The sequence below is a fragment of the Sus scrofa genome, chromosome 10 (genome assembly GCF_000003025.6).
Source record: "Sus scrofa isolate TJ Tabasco breed Duroc chromosome 10, Sscrofa11.1, whole genome shotgun sequence".
NCBI lineage: Eukaryota > Metazoa > Chordata > Mammalia > Artiodactyla > Suidae > Sus > Sus scrofa.
This window is the reverse complement of record NC_010452.4, coordinates 7,032,109-7,049,767: the sequence shown is the minus strand read 5'-3', so window position 1 is coordinate 7,049,767 and position 17,659 is coordinate 7,032,109. Positions and strand designations below refer to the sequence as shown.

Here is a 17,659-nt window from a genome sequence, read left to right as displayed (position 1 = left end):
CCTTGCTCCCTAATCTAACATCTCTTAAAGAATGCGGGGAAAAGAATGTCGTTTTCTAGCTTTTCTAGACTCTTCTCTCTTGTTAGATATGCATGTGGTTTTATCAAAAGAGGGATAAATGAGAAAAACATCTTGCAGTTGAAAATCTGTCCCCATGCCCTGTAGGGCTCCAGCCCAGTGCTTGTTGTCTAAGGTGTGTACAAAACAGACTTGTCTTTCATTGTAACAGAGGGCAGTGGGTCAGTGGCAAAGTCATGAACATTGCTTTAAGGGTGTTGAACTATGTAAAACCATAGGCCATAGACCAATATCTAGGAGGAGTTTTGGATTTCCCCCCCAAATTTCTTAGTCTAATGTCTTGAATCCTGTAAAGAAAGTTTACGTTCCCATCTGAAACCTGGTGGCTTGAAATGAGATAAACAAGTGCGTTGCATTAGAAAACATAACACTTGGGAAGAAGTAGAATCCAGCTTCTTGGTCAGCCTAGAAAGGAAAGTGGAAATAAGGTTAAGTGATTTGAATTTCTTAAAAACAAGGTGTTTTTGGAGTTCCCTTTGTAGCTCAGTGGTAATGAACGTGAATAGTATCCATGAGGATGTGGGTTTGATCCTTGGCCTCACTCAGTGGGTTAAGGATCTGACATTGCCATGAGCTATGGTGTACGTCGCAGATGTGGCTCAGATCCCAAGTTGCTGTGGCTGTGGCATAGGCTGGCAGCTGCAGCTCTGATTCTTTCTCTAGCCTGGGTGTGGCCATAAAAAAAGTAAATAAATAAATAAAATGCCATGGCAATGTTAACATTTCCCCAAATCACCAGAAATATGCAATTTCTTTCTGGCTGTAAAAGAAACAACACAATGAATCCATTGCCAGTATTTGGGAATATTTTACATAACTTTATATGCACTGCTACCATGGCACGCTTTCCAATGTGAATCAATCAAATGATTTTGTCATTGTAAATTCCTTAAAGAGTAGAATAATGGGCTATTAGAGGTGAAAGGGGTCTTTGCGTCCAGAGTTACTCCCACTTTTCACAGGTCAGGGACACGGTTCCCGGGGAGGGTGTGTGACGTTATGCGCCATCCTTCAGATGAGAGGGATGCTCAGACGGAAATCCAGGCACCCCGATTGAATCTAATGTCCTCTTCCAGGATTTCTCAGAAATAGCTTTCGGCTTAGGGAGTGAAGGGTGGGAGGGAATCTAGAAACTAGAAGGCTAACATAGAATCTAAAGACCTTTTTCTGCTCTCATTGGATAGACTTATCTTCAATCCCAATGGCAGTTAAAGCAAGCAAGTGAAACTGCAAGGTGGCAGCATTGTTTTTGAACCGAGTTTCAAATCAGGATGCTATCTTCTATGTGGAGCCGAAGTTGAGATAAGCGTCTGGGTTGTGTGCCTTCTTTGTCAATCTGGAGGATTGTATAAAGGTTCCCAATGATATTGAGATTTGCTGAGTAAAGTCCTACTTGTCAATAGCTCCTCTTGTTGGATATTTAAAGTTCAAGAGCTTTGTTTGCTTTCGTTAAGTGCTCTGAAGTGTTTCAACAGCCATTGGCCCGTTTATATAAACAAATGAAGGAACATACTGATAATCCATGATACCCGGAAGCAGCCAGAGCCTAAGGAGTGGCAGAAATCCTCGATGACTCGAAGATAAGCCTTCCACACACCTGCTTATTAATTCATGCTGCCGGACAGCAGCAGGTGTTTGCCATTGGGTTTGAATGGCTTCAGAAGGAACGGCTGGGGGGGAATACTACTGCTTTAAGAACATGCTTTTTTAAAATTCATTATTTGTGAACCCTTTGCTCAGTATAATTGCCATCTTGAAACCATTATTTGTTTCCAAGATAAACCCTTTCTTTTGCTGTTGGTCATTCCTTTTATGTTCGAGATGATTTTAGTTGGGTTTGTTCAAAAGTTGGTTTCCTCCAAGTGTTACTGTATATAATTGTTCATCCATCCAGACTTTCAGAAACCATCAATCATTACTTCTTAAGGAAACTCCATTGTCAAACAGGACTTTTTTTTCAAGTTAACATCCATTACCACCACACGTAGTTACATTATTTTTCTCCCTTGTGATAACTTGTAAGATTCCCTCTCTTAGCAACTGTTACATACACAAGACGATATTATTAACTGTAGTCACCAAGCTGTATGTGACATCCTCATGACTTACTTATTTTGTAGCTGAAAGTTTATACTTTTTTTTTTTCTGTCTTTTTGCCTTTTCTAGGGCCGCTCCCTCGGCATATGGAGGTTCCCAGACTAGGGGTCGAATCGGAGCTGCAGACCCCGGTCTATGCCAGAGCCACAGCAACGTCGGATCCGAGCCGAGTCTGCGACCCACACCAGAGCTCATGGCAACGCGGGATCCTTAACCCACTGAGCGAGGCCAGGGATCGAACCCGTAACCTCATGGTTCCTAGTTGGATTCGTTAACCACTGCGCCACGACGGGAACTCCAAGTTTGTATCTTTTGATCCCCTTCACCCTCCACCTCTGGCAACCACCGGTCTGTAAAACAATGATTTTTTAACGTTACTTGAGCACGGGACATACCTATGCCTGGGTTGAAATTCACTGCCAACTGATGTCTTGGTCAAATAACTCTTAAATCATCTGTCTCCACCTTAAGAGAAAGAGTAAGAGGGTCCCATCCTGAGATCCTGTGATTTCTGCCAGGGTTTCTAAAACATGGGTGTGTTTGTCCCAGAGTTCTAACTCCCTTCCTACTCAGCCTGGTGGTGGAGATAGTAATTCCACCTGGAGATCAGCAGCCTGAGCTTTGAATCCTTATAGACCCAGTGTTAAAGCCCAGCTTTTGTCCTTGAGTAGTCATGTGACACTACACCCTCAGAATAAAATAAAGGTAATACCATCTGCTGCAAAATATCATTGCGAGACTCAGATGAGACAATGGATACGGTGGAATGATATGGATTTTCACTATTTGACCATTATTAACCCCACGAAACACCCACGATTTCCAGTGGTTCAGTTGAATGGGTAAAGCATGTTGAGTGTTTTCCAGCAAAATGAAATTCCAGCTAAGTAGCTACTTCAACAAAAGCCAGTTGAATCTGGAAGGGAAAGGGAATCTGGAAGTTAGCATGAACCTCTCCCGGGAGGAGGAAGCAGACGAGGTAGATGACAGCAGTGGTTGCCAGTAGTTCTTCTTTCCACCAATAACAGTTGGCCCCACCCTGTCTTGCTTTGTAGCTCAAACTTTTATATGAATTCGCACACGTATAACTGAAACCTCTAAAACAAAGTCAGTCTCACTAAAAACATTATAATGCAGTTCATTCATGCTTTAGAAAATTCCACCACCCCCCAAATGCTGATCAAATATTAGCAGCCCATGAAGGCAGGGAAAGCAAGGTTCATGAAGCCATGGGCAGGGGGGGGGGGTCCTTCTATGGGAAGACAAGCTTTTGTGAATGGTGTTGGCAGTTGCTATAGAATTTAAAGCTAGCAGTCTTAGCACTCTCTCTGCCCTGTCCTGTGTGACACCATGACCTGTTGTCGCCAGTTATAAATATCAGGTAATGTATTAACCCTAGCAAGTCTGGGTGGCTCATAGCAAAGCAGTGCATGTCTTGTCTGTAAGAGGCTTTGCCACATGCTGGATGTACTCAGTGAAGAATCTCAGAGGAGCTGAACCACCTGCTGCGGGTTGACATATCTTGGTTCACACAAGAACTTGAGAACACTTCCGAATTCTTGAACGATTGCCTAGAGTCAGAAGGCTTAGTGGCCTGGGAACTTGAGCTGAAAAAAGGTGATATCATGTCATAGTTGGGGTCATCCTGTCGTAGAGCTGAGAGCAGTTTGTTCTGACGTAAGACCGGGGGTGTAAGAAGACATTAGCCTTGGTTTTTTCTATAATTTACATCAGCTTTAATAAGTCGTTTTCCCCTTTTCCTCTTGCCACATTCATCACTCCATATTTTGAGTATTTTTTTCCCCATTGAGTGTCTTAATGTCTTTAAAGAGGAATGAAGGAATAAGCTTAAAGTCTTCAAGAAGGAATTGGATTAAAATTGGATGGATTTGCAGCTTATCTCCACCCTGAAATGCATTGCGAGGGTTAGAGAGAAATGGAGACACATCACAGCCAGGCAAATGCAAAGCAGAGTCAGGAAGAGATTTTAAGAGCAGTAGTCTGGAATGTGGGAACTTCCTTAAGACTGTCCTTTCCATTTAAAATCTTAGCAGGCTTTTTTTTTTGTTTGTTTGCTTTTGGGGGCTGCACCTATGGCATATGTAAGTTCCCAGGCCAGAGGTCGAATCAGAACTGTAGCTGCTGGCCTACACCACAGCTCACAGCAATGGCAGATACTGAGCGAGGCCGGGGATCGAACCCACATCCTCATGGATACTCGTCAAGATTGTTTCCACTGAACCGCAAGAGGAACTCCCCGTCTTTGCTTTTATATGTATTAAGTGGGTGTAGTAACATCTCTTCCCCTAAAGAAACTTATTTTTCTCTCTTAAGTAGAGGGAAGAGCTCTTTCCTTCTCTCTGCCATACGCCACCTTCATCTCCCGTATGGTTCTCTATTGCTTGGTGTGAGTAGGCATTTTTATTTCCAACATTGTCTTGTTGGTGTCTGCTCTCCTCTTCCTGTAAGTGTTTTCCTCCAGCTGCAGACTCTCTTTTCTGTCTGAGTCATTGTTCGAGGTGGTGGGACATGCAAATCCTCTCTAGTTCATCTTCAGAGAGGCATCCTGTCCCTGTGTGTAGTGCCATTCATCGTAACTAACCCCATTCACAACTGGTAGAATTGTCTAATCGGAGTAGTGAGCTGACAAACAGGGCATATAACAGGAAAAAAAAAAAAAAACCACTTAATAAAACTAGTTTTAGTTCATTCAATAAACAACAACAGATTACTAAATACCCACCAGGTGCAAGGAGCTATGATCGGTCCTGCAAGAGAGAAAATAATGGGAAAGAAGACCCAGCCTGTGCCCTGGAGGGACGTCATCCTACCAAGGTCATGCTCGTAGGGCAAAGGGCCAGACCACGAGAGAGAAGGTGACTTGAGCTGTAAGACATTTGCTAGCAACAGTGGCACAAAGGAGGGACCGAGTCTGTCACATGGATGGAAGAAAGCCTCTTAAAGAAGGGAATGTGTGTGAGACTTGAAGGACTAGGTAACATCTTGGAGTTCCCGCTAGGGCACTGCGGGTGAAGAACCTGACTGCAGTGGCTCATGTCTCTGTGGAGGTGCGGGTTCAATTCCTGGCCCAGGAACTTCCCTATACCATGGGTGTGGCCAAAAAAAGAATAGCATTTTTAAGTAGTTCCTGTTTGTTGGTTTTCCTCCTGGTTACAAGGCAATAAGTGTCCCTTAAAGAAAGAAAAATGAGAATATACAAAGAAACCAAAAAAAAGGTGATTTACAGTCACCATACTTGCTGGAAGACTTCTGTTAACATGGGGCAGTTAGAACACGGGCTGAGAACGTGAGGATGCAGCTGCCAGGTTGAACCTGACGGTGGAACTGACTGCTGGGCATCTGATACCCCCTGTGTCCTTCCCTTTTCCCAAAGTTCCAAGCGGTCTCCCAGAAGAGCTCATCCCAAACTAGGTGATGGGGGCTTCTTCCTCCGTAGTTCTCTATTCCTTGTTACAATATTTCTTCGTGCCCAGCAAACAGAGAATCTCATCTGTCTGCAAGGGAAGGTGAATCTAGCAGAGGTCAAAAGCCTACATGTTGCTTTTCTTGTCAATATTTAAATGCAATATAATATCACTTATTAATTGGTAATTAAGTGACAAAAACATCACTTCATTTCTCCTCTGAATGATACCAACTTTCCTTCTTCCCAAAAATCTGTTACAGGAGGTTTTGGAGGGATGGATAAAATTGTATTTCTTTTAACACTTTTGTTGTTTAAAAATGCTATTGTTTCATTGGAGCTGTGAGCAAACCTGCTAACCTTGTCTCTGCTGGTGCAGCCGTGCAGAAATGATAACTGTATATACAGTTTTTTTTTTTATAAAAAGAGAGAGGAGCAGGAAGGAAAGAGACAACTTATTTAAATCCTGAATACAGTCAGACCTCATATGCATTGTTAAAAAAAAAAAAGCCCTAAAGAATTGCATATGGATTAGAGGGATGAATATTCTATTATTTCAGTCTGTTCTGCTGATCTTCTTATTGTGACTTTGTGCTTCAGAAATCTGCTAGGAATTTGGCTTTGCCGTAGTCGGCAGTAATTTTAAATGTGTATCAAGCACTTGATAGTGTATGATTTGCGTGCTGTTGCATTCCTATTCCCTAAATTTTCCACCAATTTATTACTTTTTTCATACTGTTTTAATATTTCAGGATGATGAATATATACAGCATCATTAAAGGTAAATAAAAAATGCATGAAATTAAAAAATGGAATATTAGATGTTTCCTTGCGGTAATCCCTCGGCCCAATAGGAATGAAATGTCTCTGTTCTATCAAGTAATCCCTAAACATGATTAGGAACCTGGGAGTGTCCACACAGCCCACATAATATTTGTATCATCTAAGCCTATTTATGTAAGGTTTGAGGAAAAGTTGTTATTAAGAGACCTATAAACCCATTTTACAATTCCGAAAGATACGCTCGCCTCTTTAATCTCTTCTGCCTTTATTATTTTTGCTGGAGTTGATGACAATGTGCTCTTAATTCATTTTTCAGAATACAATTACTGTACATCTTTTTCCTACTGAGATGATACCTTGGCTAGTCTTTTGAATTACATTTTAAAGACCAAGGATTGAGTTCAGTCGTTTATTTGCCTCTTGTGGCTGTTTGTTCAGTGTTTTTTAGGAAGGAGAAGAGTTCATTTCCCAGGTGCTTTGACATCTTCCAGAGGTTATTTCATGTGTGTCCAGGGCAGCCTTTCCCAAAGTGTTTCCTCGTTTGAGCAGCTCTCTTCTGTCTTGACTCACTAAGCTCCTGTTTTTCTATATGATTTTTTCCTTAGTAACACAACAATTTGCCCTCTGTGATGCTTAACCACAAACATTGCTTAAACTTTGCTTTTTGAACTAAAAAAGCAGTGTTTTGTACAAAGAGTATCTGAATATAAAAAGATCATAAACCATTTTCTCTAAAGCATGAATAAGATAGGACGACCTGATATATGGGCCACGTGCTTGAAGCGACTTGTTTAGAAAGGTTTTCCTTCTTTATTGGCAGAGCTTCGGTGTTTGCCATCTTTGAAAGATCTCTTTACGGGGAGAAGATTTTCAAATATCTTAGAAGTCATGTGTACGATTCCGGTTTTCTGTTCTCTCCGATTAGGTTTTAGTGGATACCAAGCTTCTCTTAAGCCAATGTAGTTCTTTTAAATGTGCAAATGTTGACCTAGCGGTTGTATGTAAACACTCTTGAATCTCAGGAAAGTTCGGTGTATACCATTTGCAATGACGTTCCAGACACATTAAAGAACTAGGCCGTTTTCCAAAGTTTGGTTCTTTTACTGTAGCATTCCCTTATTTGTTGCTTATTTATTTGGGGCTTACGTACAGAAGGCATCATTTTACTATTCACAGTTTAACTAGACTCGTGAAATGTGAAGGTCGCTAGCTCTTATTGAGTTCACAACTACGAAATATGTGAAATGACCTTAGTTTTTAATGAATACCCCAATATGGTGTATTTTGAAGCCGTGTTGTATACAGCACCCCAAAGACTTCATGTGGTGAGACCTTTTAATTTTTTTTTCCTTTTTTTCTTTTCTTTCTTTTTTTCCTTTTTTTCTTTTTATGGCCGTACCTGCAGCATATGGAAGTTTCCGGGCTAGGGGTCAAATCAGAGTTGCAGCTGCCGGCTTATGCCACGGCCACAACAACAATGCCAGATCTGAGCCGCATCTATGACCTACGCCACAGCTTGTGGCAACACCAGATTCTTAACTCCCTGAGCGAGACCAGGGATCGAACTGGCATCCTCACAAGACAGGATTGGGCCCTTAACCCCCTGAGCCAAATCGGGAACTTCTCGTGAGATCTTGTAAACCTTTGCTCTTGTTTCCTTGTTTCGGCAAGCTAGCTCTGATAAGGAGGATGAACCCTAGTACTGGAGAAGGCCTTTCCTTAGCGTCTGGGGAAGTCACGTTCAAGTCGGCTTTCCCTGCAGAGGCCAGACTCCGATGGAGGAGCCCCAGCGTTGCCCCTTTACCCTCTGCACGTTGTGCCACTGGGGAGGCACGTTGTCAGCAACTGTGGCAGTTTTCCTCTGGAGGCCGGTTTCTGGTTGTGTTTGGTCCTCATTTTGCAAGGAAAATAGTGACACCAAATAACATCTGGCCCATCGTCCGCTGGCTGAACTTCACCCCTAGGGAAGGCGTGTAAGAGGTGGGGGCGGGGAGGAGTTTTAAATAGTCCATGCGCTTCTGCTGGAAAAAGGAGCAGCGAGCATGTGCTCCTGTAATCGCGTGACAGCGCCTCCCCATTGTGTCCAGCTCATCGGAAATCTGAGCCTCCCTCCACCAGCTGCACTTGACCATGCCCAGAGGTCTCTCTCAAGTTCAGCTGGCAGATGAAGCTCTGCTGTGTGGCAACTGCTGTGTGTGGGGGCTGCCCGGGGCAGCACAGCCGGGGAGGCCCGAGCCGGGTGGTCCTCCCTCCAAGGCAGGTGGCAGGAGCGAGCGGCCCAGAGCATGAGGATTTGGGAGACTATTCCCAGAGCCCTGAGAGGAGAGGGAAAAATCTGGGCCCCTGGCCTGAAAAGACTCTGGACGGGGTATATAGTACATCTCTCCCTCAAAGCCAGGGAAGCTGAGAAGAGTGTTGCTCGAGAGCCGGCCTCTGCACTTGGCTCCCAGCTATGGGACCTTGGGCCATTTCCTTACCGTCTCTGTGCCTCAGTTACCTTGTTCGTAAAGTTAGGATAATAATATTATCTGCTTCGAAGGATTAAAGAAAATCATCCTTTGAAAACAGTTAGCTCCGTGCCCAGCACATAGTCAGCACTCTACAGTATCAGCCCTGTGAAGCTCGTCTTTGCGGTAAGTGCCCCACTTTCCATTGATAAATAGAGAAACTGAGGCTATAAATCATGAGCTCACCGAAGACCACTTGGCCAAGAATAGAATTCACGTTTCCTGCCTCTCCTGCTATTATGCTAACCACTAATCTATGCTTCTTCCCTGTATCAAGTCCTTACCATTCCTATTCTTGATTAAAGTAAGGGGAGGATTTAAGAAAATAATGCTAAGAAATAACCTCCTGGGGATTAATTGAATCGGCTGTATCTCATCCTTGAAGCTGATCATATCTGAAAGCAAAAACACTGGGTTTTCCATCGGTATCCCCCCACAGCGAAAATGATCCAATATTTAAAACAGAAATTTTGCATTGCTGGTAAAGTTGGCCAGTTTTAAAAAAAGAATCATTCTTCGTGACTCGGTGGAGTCTTGTAAGCTTCTGAAACTATCCATTGACGTTTAAAGTGGCACCGAGCCTTGGGCAGAATAAGGTGGAAAAATGTTTACAGTTGATAGTTGTGAATGTCGTGCTGGAGTATTTGGCCTTAAGCAATACAGAAACTCCTGGGATAAGTGAAAAACCCGTTTTCAAAGAGAAACAGACTGAAGAAAGTAGCGGAACCGTTACACCGTCAGGTTAAAAATCGTTTATCAGGCTGGATTTGAAAATGCATAGACAATGAGGCATCTTGGTGCGTCTTCTCTTAATAATGAGGGGTTTCTACATTCGCAAATGAGTTTGCAAGTTAATGTTTGGAGTTGGCTAAACAACTGGTTATTAAATTTTTGAGAAGGAAAAGAAAAAGAATGCACCAGTTCTTTGAGTGACTTGACACACCATTCCACAAAACAGGGGAACAAAACGCTTTGTGTCTATAGGCGTAGTAGAATTTCGCTCCCTTGAGCTTGTGCATGTCATTCTAGAGACGGGATATTCCCTTCCACCCCCCAAAAGAAATACTCAGTAAGTGCAGGTCTGCTAATTTGGTTTGATTACTAGATATGGCCCCGTGGTCGGGGGTAGGGGGGGTTTCTCTTCACCAAATGACAACACTGCTGAGGTAGAGAGGAGAGGTTTTTTATATGTTTGTTTTATTTTGCTCTGTTTTTTTGGTTTGTTTGTTTGTTTCTTTTTTTCCTTTTCATCAGCAAGGAGCGAAGCCTTTTGGGCACATTAGCACTGCTTTCAGCAAGTAATGCAAAAATGGGAAATAATTGGGTTGACGAGCTCCTGGGATATTCGTGGTGCTTCGGGCAGGAAAGCAGGCGTTGGAAAATAAATGACAAATTAGTCTGCTTAATCTTTTTTATTGTGAATCAGATGCCGTGGCAGAGGTTCATAAGACATTAATAAACACCAGTTAATGCAGCTCAGGCGTTATTCCTCAAATTCACAGGGGTGGTAAGAATTCTTTCCCAAGGGAGCGAGCATGTTTACCGAACGATTTTTCCTCCTGTGCGCGCAGGACGTCCTGGTGCAAACCCAGGTGAATAACAGTCACATATATTTACGTAGGGTGCTTAAGCATCTATGAGCATGTGTTCACGCATATCCACCTGTGTGAGCTTCCCAGTGACGTCCCCAAGAGGGGCAAGTTTTCCTATTTCCCAAGTTTACAGTACAGATAAGACACCCGAAAAGTTAAATGATCCAGCAGATGCTGCTCGATGCTGATCAAGCAAAGTTTCGGACCTTGATTTTCTGGCTTCCAAACTGTATTCAATATCTTGGTATAGCCTATAGTGGAAAGCATCTGAAAAAGAATATACACACACACACACACACACACACACACACACACACACCTACACACACACCTGAATCACTCTGCTATGTACCTGAAACTGCTGTGCACCTGAAGCTAACACAACATTGTAAACCACCTATACATCAATAAAAAGTTGTTTTGAAAATGTAAAAGAAGCTTTTATTTTTGCTGCCCCATCACTCCATCTACACAGAATCAGAATCAATCGTATGACTCCATATAATATGAATTCTTTTTTTTTTTTTTTTTTTGTCTTTTTGCCATTTCTTGGGCCACTCCCTCGGCATATGGAGGTTCCCAGGCTAGGGGTCTAATCAGAGCTGCAGCCACTGGCCCATGCCAGAGCCACAGCAACGCGGGATCCGAGCCGTGTCTGCAACCTACACCACAGCTCATGACAACAGCGGATCGTCAACCCACTGAGCAAGGCAGGGACCGAACCCGCAACCTCATGGTTCCTAGTCGGATTCGTTAACCACTGCGCCACGACGGGAACTCCTATAATATGAATTCTGATGTCCTCTGCGTTGAACTGTTTCCCCCATCTTTTTAACTAAATTCCATAACATTGCAAGTATAACTAAATTACAAAACATTCCTATGTTCCTGATGTTACTGAGGCTGCTTCACCTGTCCCGTTACCACTGACAACACAGAGGCATCTCGTGACATCTCTCATGTGGAAACTCTGAGACAGGATCACAGCTGAGCTGGGGCGTGTCCTGAAGTATCACTAACCAGGCTTGTCGAGATTGCTTCTCTAGGTGCTCCGACTTGTGGCTGATCATATCATGTGTTTAACAAACAGCAGCATCTGAGTCCTGGGATTTCCAAGTTCACGTCTCCAGAACATGAGTCAGCCGCCCCGGCTCACGGGATCTGTTAGTGACTGGGCATCTTTACAATAAACCTATCCAGCTTGGCTTGGCTTCTCCCGTAGCTCATTCTTCACAATACTTAGACTTAACTGTTCAGCTGGACGGCGTTCTTTCGTCCTAGTTAACATGACGTTTTGTATTGATGCTAATGCCTGTTGTGAGAGGGATATTTTTGTCTGCCGAGCCCTCCTTTCCTCATTTATATCAGCCCTGTCCTCAGTGCTAGAAGGCACCAAAAACAGGCATAAATTTGTGGTTACGAGTCAATTGGCCAGAGGGGGTTTGGCTAACCATGCCCCCTCTTTATATTTGTTCACCGGGAGCGCCTACCCTGCGGTCAGTTAGGGCATGATGAGAACAGGAAGGAGAAGATGATACCCAGCCAAGGTCATAGAGAGGAAGGGAGATAGGTTTAAAAAAAAAAAGTGTACAAGGGATACAAACTTTAGAATTTTTTTTTTTTTCACAGCCGTACCTGCAGCTATGTAAGTTTCTGGGTTAGGGGTCGAATCAGAGCTGCAGCTGCAACCTACACCACAGCTATGGCAATGTCGGATCCTTAACCCGCTGAGCAAGGCCAGGGATTGAACCTGCATCCTCACAGATACTATGTTGGGTTCTTAATCCACTGTGCCACAACAGGAACTCCCAACTTTAAAATTTAGACTTCCATTTGAACCAGAATTATCAAAATGTATTTCTAAGGAAGGAAGGCTGGTTGCTGATGAGAAGAACAGAAATCATAGCGCTCAGTGAAGAATGCCCACAGCAAGCCTCTCCCTTCCTGTCTTGTAGCATCTTTGAATGCTCTGTTTATGTGGTCAGAAGTGGTTGCTGCCACTTTTGCTTCATTTGTTTTCTACTCAACTGTGTGTGGCAAACTGCTACCATATGAACTACTGTGTGAGAATATAGCTGCATGGAAATTGGAGGCCATTGCCCATCCCCCCCCCACAATGCGTTAAATAGAAGCATTATCAGAAGTTTTTGGGTGGCTCAGCAGGTTAAGGATCTGGTGTTGTCACTGCAGTGGCTCAGGTCACTGCTGTGGTGCAGGTTCAGTCCCTGGCCCAGGAACCTCCACAGGCTGTAGGCACAGCGCCCCCACCCCCAAAAAAAGAAAAGAAACCTTATCCATTCTGTAATTATGCCACATGATGCCAACATAAAAAACTTTTTTTTTGGAATTTGGTTTTTACCAGCCCTTAAATGTATCCATTTCAGGATTGTCTCTTAGAGCAAAGCAAAGATTTTCCTGTTGTTTCTGTAAATGAACTTTAAAGAAATGTATTAAAAACAGACAAGGTCAAACATCCTGGCTGGAACTTCCCTATGTAATGACTCTCTTTAACATATTTTTGAGTCTTCAGCTTGACTGTTTCTTTCGGTCCCTCCAGAGCGTGGGCCTGGAGTAATTATGCCCCTACCCTTTCTAAGGACAGTCTGCTACTGTCTTCACTAAATAACCTGTGATCTTATAATGGAGAAACAGTGTTGCCTGTGTTTTCAGGACCTTCCTCCCCCAATTTTACGTGGCCAGCCGCATGTCAGAGTCAGCCCCTTGGACTCTGTTTCTGTCCCACATTCCTCAGTACTGCGACAAAAACTGTTTACGTTTTGCTTGAATAGCTTAAACACCGTTTTAGAAGACTTTAGATTGCTTTTGAACATATTTGAATGCATCTTTAGCCATCACTGGACTTAAAATGGAAACCCCTTTTTCAGCTTATCTGTATTAAACACCTGTAAAAATCAATGGTACTGTATTTTTTCCTTATAATGCTCTGTTCCTTTAACTAATGCCAGAAATAATGCACAATGTATTCTAGCATGTTCTTTTCCCTTCGCCTGATGTTCCCCGGTAGTAAGTGGTACAGTGTATAAGAACTCACTTCTGCTGACTTTATGGTAAAATTGCCAGGTTGATGTTGAAATTCAACCAATTGGAGCCTAATCCTCAAGAAGAAATTTGCTGTCTCTCCTACTGATTATCATCCGTCTTCTTCATAATGAATATGCAGAAAGTTTATTTTATTTTTTGCAAGTGCACATACTTACATAAATGTCCAAAGGGAGAGGCTAGAGTTAACCAGTGATGGTTTTTTTTGAGCATTGTTATTTTTCCCTAAAATCAGAAGTCATTACATTTATATTGAAAATATTGAGTGGTTTGTATGAGCTTCATGCCAAACTAAGATTAGTGTGCTGTAGCCCATTACAAATGTGGAAGATTGACCATTTTTTATGAGTTAGAATAAAAAATATGATAATAATGTCTTCTCATCATCATAAAGAGAGATGATAACGACTAAATGAAATATTTATATTATCTCATTTTATTTGATAGGTTCCATCTTCTCCCATACCAAACACTTCCTAAAAGCAACCACAGCATTCTGTGTAAAAAAGAGATCTCTGTGGAATTCAAGTTTTTCATATATGGGCTAATACATCCAGTAACCCAATATATGACTCATTTTGACTCTTTAGTTTCTCAATTTATTTTGCTTCTCAAAACAGAGCCCAGTGACCTAGTATTTTTGATCAGGGCTGTGCCTAAAGGCTGGTTGCATTTCAGTTTCTACATGCATCTCCTATTTGTCTGCTCCCAAGCATTGATTGCTTGTTGGAAAGTGGGCTAATTCTTAAATATATATGTGTGTGTGTGTATGTATGTATGTATATGTGTATATGTATGTATGTATTATACATGTGTGCATATTTACATGTGTATGTATACATAGATGGGGCATATACATACATATGTGTGCATATATTGTCTAGGTGTACACACACATAGTTAGCTGTATGCGTATGTATATATGATATATGCTCTCTACTAGTGAGCCCGTATTCTGTATGCCATTCTGTCTCTTCATCTTCATTTTTGAGGCTTTCCCTGGCCTGAGTCTCTAAGGCTGTGTCTCATCTCCCAAGCTCTATCTTGCCTTCTTCCCAGCTGGACCCTTCCTAAACTTAACACTTTCCTTGAGGCTCAATCTGCAGGAACCATGACATACCTGTGCCGCCGTAAAGTCACGGAAGGGTGGTTTCCTAACACGCATGCTCTGAACATGGTTGTATGCAGGTTGTAACCAAGAACAAAGGGGAAGAGAAGTGGCATAGGAAAAAACCTCAGGTCTTCCTGTCATTTGCACAAGGGCACCAGTGACACCTCTTGAAGCGTCCTGGGTGAGTCTGGGGAAGGGGCAGGAGCCCTGATGGTGGGCACGTGGGCGGGTCGGTGACTGGGTCCTTCTGCTCTGTTTTCACGCCCACCACGCTCAGAAAAGATGCTAGGAGTTCATGGGAGCGCCGTTCGGGTGTGTAGCTGTGTCCCAGGGTTTTCCTGTGAACGGAGCTGGCCCTGTCTGGCCCCTTCCTCTCTCCTCCTCATTCCTTGTGCTTATGGTATTGAAGTTAGAGAGAAGAAAAAAAGACTTGAGGCCTGCCCAGTGTGTGCTAACAGAAAGAGGTGTTTAGCTCTGGAAGAGGTGGTGGAGGCAAGCCCCCTGCCTGCCCGATATCTCAGCAGCCAACCTGATGGAGCTGCTCCCTCCCACCCCTGAGGAACCACGCCAGACCAGCTCCCTGAGCTCTGGGCGACCTTCCCTGGGAAAGGGGAGGGGACTTTGATGCTGCACTCCTCGGTGGAGCTGCTGACAGAGACACCGGTTTAGGTTTAGCACTTGTTTTCTGCAGGCGGCATTAAGGTTTGTCGCAAGCCCGAGGAACACATTTCAGGGGAATTTTACCTTAATTTAAGGAGAAGAGAAAAAAATGCACTCTCTCCTAAACACATTGATTTGCTTTATACAGCTTAATGTATAATATTAAAAACGCAACAACATATAGATAGTGCTTTATGTTTAATGATGATGACCGGAGGTGTTTTTTTTTCCTTTTGCTATAATAAAATAGTCCTTATTCAATTCATATATTGCATTAAAATTGTAAAACAATGACAGAAACACTAAAAAGCCTTGCGTAGAGAGATGGAGTAGAATTTTAGAGTCAATGTTCATTCTGGGCCTTGGCGTAATGAATGATTCTTTCCAAGTCTTCTTGACTTATCATTAACATTTAGAAAAAGATATACTTGGAAAAATAGTACCCACCCTGCAGGGTCCTTGTGAGAATTTAATAAGGACCAGTATGTACCTTACATACAAGTGAACACATGTAAACCAGCCCAGCACCTGGCAACTACCAGCCACGGAGTTTCTTCTCTTCCTCCTCTTCTTCCTCCTCAACTTCTTTCCTTCCCATCTGAGGGGGAAAAAATAGCAAAAAGATCCTTTGGCAGAATCCTGTGAGATGAAACTCGCTGCTAGGCAAAATGATGTCACCGAGGACTGGTTAGGTCAGGACCAGAGCTGGGAGTCAACAGTACAAGTCCACTGTTGCACCTGGTTGTTACCAAACCTGACATTTCGTCTCCAGATTGTTCACTTTAGGCTCACTGATGATGTGTCGTCTCATCCACATTTCTAGGGCAGGAGGGACTGGTTTTCAGATATCCTTTCCATGGACTTTGTGTCATTCCTCAAGTGCCCACAGCCCAGTGGCTGTGACACCGCTGCTATCTCTGAGCTGTGCGATAGCTTTAGAGCCGTTCTAGCAGCCAAACATCAGGCGTTCTGCGTTTGCTCATCCGTGAGCATCTGAGAACTTTTGGGATATTGGTCAATTCCCCCAAAGAGAACGCCTCCTTGAAAGGCATCTCATTTCAGTGGTCAGGGCCAGCGTGGGACGAACTCCCCTTGGAGGGAGCTGGGGAGAGGGCATTTCCGTAAGATGTCCTTCCACTCCAGGGTTCTGTAACCTTTCGATTCCAAAGAAGGAATGTGCCAAACCCTGCAGAAACTCCAGGTCCAGCTATGAAATTAATGAATTCCCTTCCGTGACCATTCTGGGGTTCCGCTGCCCTCGTGCTTTGAAGGCACTTGGTGATGGTGATCGCTTGTCCTTGCTTAATTTCTCAGGTGGCCGTCCTCATTTTGCTTCCCTCTCCCCAGCTGCCCCTTTTGAAAACTAGAATCGCAATTCAAGGATAGGAGTACCTGTTGTGGCGCAGCAGAAGCAAATCCAACTAGCGTCCATGAGAATGTGGGTTTGATCCCTGGCCTTGCTTGGTGGGTTAAGGATCCGGTGTTGCCGTGAGCTGTGGTGTAGGTTGCAGATGCAGCTTGAATCCTGTGTTGCTGTGGCTATAGCGTAGGCTGGCAGCTATAGCTCCGATTTAGCCCCTAGCCTGAAACTTTCACTTGCCGTGGGTGCAGCCCTAAAAAGCAAAAAAAAAAAAAAAAAAAAAATTCAAGGCTAAACGTTTAAATTAGCAAATTGGCAGGAAGAAGAGAAGCTGCTGCGGAGAGGTTAAGAGCTTATCAGAAACTGACTGCCTCCCTGACCTGGCACAGCCAGCCTGCCTCCCCCCTTCCTGTCAACTGCCTGCATCCCAAGGTTCCTTATTCTGTATCACAAAAACGAGAAACCCCAACCCCAAAAGGAAAAGCACGGCACCCCATCCACTTAATATTTTCTATACCACATTTAAAGGTGCTTTTTTTTTTTTTTTTTTTTTTGGCTACACCCACCGCATATAGAGGTTCCCAGGCCGAAGACTGAATTCGAGCTGCAGTTGTGACCTACACCATAGCTGTGGCAAGGTAGGATCCTTAACCCACTGCCACAGTGGGAACTCCTTTTAGAAGTGTTTTTACTGATGTCAGAAACAGGAAAAAAAAAAAAAAAACTATGCCAAAAAATAGAAACAAATTGGGACAGAAAATCTGATTGGCGGAGCACATTTAATGTGTCTAACAGCAAAGTGCTGTATTTTTATGGCCCCTGAGAACCATTCTAATAGGACTTTAAGACTTGAACGATCTCGTGGTGGGTGGGGGGTAGTTTTCAAACTTACAAAATGGCAACGCATTTCTTAGAGAAAAATCGTGGGTTCTCCAAGAGAGGCCCCTGCCTTTGCAGGTAAAACCGTGCCATTAGGCTATGGAAGGA

The 17,659-nt window shown here is 43.4% G+C and overlaps 1 protein-coding gene across 19 annotated transcripts in view; it reads left to right on the top strand.

The window, feature by feature from the left end:
- ESRRG (estrogen related receptor gamma) overlaps positions 1 to 17,659 on the top strand; it is a 660,805-nt gene that overhangs the window by 321,652 nt on the left and 321,494 nt on the right. The window contains exon 1 of one of the 19 annotated variants that reach the window (XM_021064126.1): positions 7,923 to 9,015. The exons of 17 other annotated variants lie outside the window; for them this stretch is intronic. The gene's annotated coding sequence lies outside the window, so the exon portion shown is untranslated. Of the gene's footprint in view, positions 1 to 7,922; positions 9,016 to 12,242; positions 14,834 to 17,659 lie in introns of those variants that run through there. One more of the 19 variants, XM_021064128.1, reaches the window with a different exon arrangement.